Here is a 5,418-nt window from a genome sequence, read left to right on the forward strand (position 1 = left end):
TCTCAAAGTTGGCCCACAACTTTGTCCAGATTTTTAATTTTGACCCTTTGTCTATTTGATTTTAAAATCTCTGGATTAAATCATTTTTATATTTTGATAGATTGGAATTTTTCACTATATCAAATTTATTTACTTGTTTATTTTTTTTACATGAAAGGAGGGCTGCTTTACACATTTTATCCGCTAATATGGGGCAATTAGAATTTGCTTCAAGGTTTTGCCTTCCTCTGGGTCAGCGTGGTAGGCTGTAAATTGTATTTGATTGTAAAAAGACATAAATCAATCTTAAATCTATGAAGTAATAAGCCTTAGAGATATATGGATCCATAATACAGTGACCATAGAATTCTACAGTATATATCCAGAATACAGCAGCCGCAGAACAACAAAGATCTACAATACAATGACCAAAGATATCTATGGATTCATACTGAGCCAGGACAAGGAATTTTTTTTCTCCTGCAAATTAGACAAATGGTGCTCTATCCCCTCTACTCACACACAGCTAACATACTGTATTATTTGCTCCTTGCATTTCATTTGTTTATATATCGCCTATCCTACGGCATTTGACTCCCAATATCGAGGATCCCAATTCATTTCATCCAAAAATGAATACATACCACATCACAGACACACTAAACGGATACAAGCACAAAAAGAATTCACTAATGTATTTAATAATAAGGAAAGACACTGTATGTAATAGGAAAAGATAACACTGTATATAATAAGTGAGGACAATGTATGTAATAAGAAAAGATAACACTGTATATAATAAGGGTGGACAATGAATGTAATAGGAAAAGATAGCTGTACAATGTAAAGGAAGGATACTGTATGTAATAATAGAGGATGACACGGTATATAATAATAGAGCACACTGTATATAAATAAGGTCAACAATACAAATAAAATTAAATGTAAGGAAATACACTGTATGTAATAAGGGGTGAGTGGGGGGAAGATATCTGAATAGAGCTTCTAATGCATAATATCATATTTTGCTCAAACTTGTATAGATACCTGCCATATAACATTGGATCATAGCAATTTACACCTCCCAGTATAACCCCTTACATACAATGATAAGGATATGCTGGTATTTGTTGTTTCACAAACATGAAGGTTACCATGCTAAGGACCATACAGAGGTTAGAAACAGAATAAACCTTTACATTCTGCATTTTACAGGTGATGTCTTATATGGAGCATCTTTCTTTTCTTCTCCATCTACTCCTGATCTTTATAATAACTCACCTGGTGTTGATTTGGCTCTACACTACCTGTTAGTTAGGGTGCCTCTACCATAATTCAGCGACCATAGAAGTCTACGGATCCTTGATACAATGACCATAGAGTCTCTATTCAAAAGTTTGCTTTGGGGTACAGACTTTTCTAGCTTTGACCCTTCTAATTAATAAATGATCACGGGGATGTTCTTACTCTTTCTTGACAGAATATGTCAGGGGAAAAAATGTGAAATTGTTGAATTTAGACCTTGCCAATCCTTGTTTATGCATGAGATACGCTGCAGCCTAACAGGTTTGATAGTAGTTGGTTTCCCTTACCTCGCCAGCTAGAAAATTTATCAGTAAGTTGGGAAGAATTGCTGTTGGCTGAGCCCAGCTTGCATGGGGAATCCTGAGGAATAGCTGTGGGCTACATAATCATTTGGCAGACAGCTTACTTGTACATCAGTGGCCAGGTATAAGGAATGTCCTCTTAGTTTGAGACATGAAACGAAAATCTGAAACAGAAAGACGGAATTTTACTGTCACCTCCAAGTTCCATATTTGTATCACTAAGGGTATCAACCTCCCCAAGTTATGAAATAAAGTCTAGGCTCATATTTTGCTGATCACTTTTTGAACCCACTGGCAAGTAACCAAACAAGTCCATTGCTTCCTTGCAGTATTCCTCAATCTCCTTAACATTGTTGAAATCCATGGTCTTCCTCCACTGTTGAACAACATTTGAAGACTTTTTAGAAAATGGCATGAATGCATTCTTTTCCCTAACATTAAAGTGTGTGATGTTATATACCCATTGCTCCAGATCTGGAGTCATTTTAAGTCCAGAAAACTCACAGATTTTTTTTGTATTTGTTATAGGTTCTTTTGACAAGTCCTCATGACGAATGAGCAGATATCTTCTCTTTAGGTAATCTCCAGCTGTGTTGACCATTTTGTTTATGTTTGCCTGTGATTTGCAGATTGTGGCCATGACAGGACCTTTTGTGACTTTGTCATGTTCCTTAAGCACAATGGGATCACCAACAGAGAGTGTAAAATATTTTCTCGATGATGCTATTGCCCTGGGGTCTCTAACTAGGTGGATGATCCGAAGATCGAGGGCAGGGTCTCGAAAAAAGTGGAAGGAGAAAAGAATAATCTAGGATTTGTACTGTTTTCATGACCCTATGACTGTAGGTGCCACATGCCTTTTCCATTTCATCGAAGGTGGCTTTCTTACACTGTTGGAAACATTTTGACCGAATATAGCCCTCAGGTGGTAGAGGAACTGAGCAAGATGGTAGTTAACACAAAGCTCGACTTTCTGCAAAAAAATCATGCTGGAAATGTGCTGGTGATCACCGGTGACAATGTTGTAGTGGGGTAACATCACAGGTGAAAAGCGAATGAATGAGGTCTCTGACTGCGTAGTGAAGAAGATTGAAACCCTCATTTTTAAATCTCATCCAGATTAGATGTCCTGGCTCAAAGAGATAAAAGACATCAGGGTGGTGATTGAAGATCTGCCCGATAAATGAAGAACCAGAACGCCAAGAAGATAAAATGAGTACGTGGACAGGTGCTTTCTTTGTTTCATCGGACTTTGGCAACCTGGAGACCGGACTGACTTTGTAAAGCTGATATGAAAGTAAAGTTATGTATAAAAGTGCACAGAAGTAGAAGACTGAATGGATGGACATGGTTGGTGACATGAAACCTAAGAGCAGAGAGGGTAGAGGTCATTTAGGAGTGAGGGAGAGGAAACAAGAAGAGTTTCCACAATTCAAACAACAAAACATAAAAGTAAAAAATACAATAGAAATATATATGAGTCTTTGTTCACATCAACATCATTTTCCATACTGTTTGTCTCCTACGTGCAAGCTTTGCTTTCGGAAACACAGAAATGAGATGGATGCCATTATAAGTCAATAATTACTATCAAGGAGCATTGGGGCTTAAAATTTCATCCATCAAGAAACTGAAGACAAAAATATCAACAGGGAACAAAGAGGCATCAAATATTGAAATTGAATAGCTAAAATCACAACTAGCTCTTCTAAGACAGTGTTTCTCAACTCCAGTCCTCAAGACCCACTAACAGGTCAAGTTTTCAGGATATTCTTAGCATTGCACAGGTGATTTCAACACCTGCTCAAGCATTAATAGCATCACCTGTGCAATACTAAGGAAATCCTGAAAACATGACCTGTTGGTGGGTCTTGAGGACTGGAGTTGAAAAGCACTGTTCTAAGAGAAGACAGTGGACATTGACTTCTTACCTTATTTTCCAATTTGAGACAAATGAGGAGCCCAACTGAAAATTCGTGCATTCGTCTTTCCTTCCTCCATAAATTTTTGCCTTTACCATTGGCAAAAAAGGGAGTAACGTGTCGTTTAACACTATAATGACAGCCAATACGTCTTTTAACTGACCTGAGATATAAGAGACTAGCATGTCCGCCATACACTATAGCTGACAACTTGCTGCATCAGCCACGATCAGTGTTGTCACCGTCCATATCTGTTTAACCCCTTAGATTCTGCTGTCAATAGGGACTATTGACTACATCATATAAATGGTTAACTGAGTGTGGGGGCTTCCTGTTTAACCCCATTGGCATCCTGAGATTATGATTGTGTGATCCTGATGTTTGCCATGGCAGTTCACAGCCAACTAGCGGCCTTAGAGTCTCCCAGCTTCAGTGGCCTGTTCAGAAGTCAGTGACATTTAAGTGGTAAAAATACATTTTTTCATTCCTGTCATGCCATTTTGCATTCATTCTTTAACATCACCTGAAGGGTTAATAAAATACCTGACAGCAGTTTTCAATATGTGGAGGGGTGTTGTTTTTAAAATGCTATCACTTTTGGAGGTTTTCCAATATCTAGTATCCCAAAAGTCACTTCAAACCTGAATAGGTCCTTCAAAAAATAAGTTTTGTAAATTTCCTTGAAAAAAATGAAAAATTACTGCTACATTTTTAAACCTCCTAAAAGGCTAACATAATTACATTTTACAAATGGTGCTGATGTAAAGCCGACATGTGGGAAATGTTATTTATGAATATTTTTGTGTGGTATGACTGTCTGGATTAAAGGGATAATCATTCAAAGTTTGAAAATTGCAAATTTTTTTTACATTTTTGTCAAATTTCTGATTTTTTTTTTATAAATAAGCAAAACATATAGAAATATATTTACCATTAACATAAAGTAAAACATGTCACGAAAAAACGTTCTCAAAATCATTGAGATCTGTTGAAGCATTCCAGAGTTATTACCACATAAAGGGAGACGGGTCAGATTTAAAAAAATTGGCCCTGTCACTAAGGGGTTACAACTCAAGCCCATAAACATGTCAGCAAAGCTGGAATATTCCTAATTTAGCAGGAAACAATTAAAACAATGAAAACTAATCAACAAACAGAACAGATCGCACTGGGAGTCTAAATCCAAATTTACTATCTACAGTAACCAATTATTCTACCTTGTAGAGCTGAACCCTTCGTTCTGGAGAAGAACCTGTTCATGGCTTGGAGTAGATGAGAACTGAATGAATGCTTAAAGGAAGCTCCTGAGATAATTCCCTTCTTTAAGTACTTAGTTAATTGTTAGATATTTGCCAATTAGTATGCATGAACTTTAGACTCAAGGTGTGGTGATTATAAGTTTTTCTTCATTAGATGACATTCCTACAACCGGATACATCTATTATCATAATGAAGTTTAGTTGCCTTATTATTTTAAGATGCACAATGACCTGTTGAGATTATTGGGTTATTCTGGTCTCCTTTTATCTGATCCGATCATACTTTATCATTAATAATATGAAAGGAAGGTCTGTACTCCCCTTGTGATACAAAAGCTACCCCAATGCTAACGCCCTTAACAAAAAAGTGATTGTATAGAGGAGGCATATACTGTGCATCGATCCCAAGATGAAGAAAAGAAAGAAGCCCTTCAGGACTTTGTCTCTCTTAAGCCATCGTAGTCTATCAATGCTTGATCTGTGGAGTGTCCTACCTCCAGGACTATTTCTGGTCTTCAAAATGAAGAGAACTTGACAAACATAAACACGGGGACTTGATACTCACAGGAGCTTCAGGTCTTCTGTTTGGTGATCTGAGAGGATCTTGAGATGAAACCCCTATTCATGATGATGCTGTAAGGAGGTGACCGA

The 5,418-nt window shown here is 37.2% G+C and overlaps 1 pseudogene; it reads right to left on the bottom strand.

The window, feature by feature from the left end:
* Positions 1–315: 315 nt before the first annotated feature.
* Positions 316–4,793, bottom strand: LOC141073746 (carbohydrate sulfotransferase 4-like; annotated as a pseudogene).
* Positions 4,794–5,418: the final 625 nt, after the last annotated feature.

Source organism: Dendrobates tinctorius, unplaced genomic scaffold, assembly GCF_039654945.1.
Source record: "Dendrobates tinctorius isolate UK_male_01 unplaced genomic scaffold, ASM3965494v1 ptg000315l, whole genome shotgun sequence".
NCBI lineage: Eukaryota > Metazoa > Chordata > Amphibia > Anura > Dendrobatidae > Dendrobates > Dendrobates tinctorius.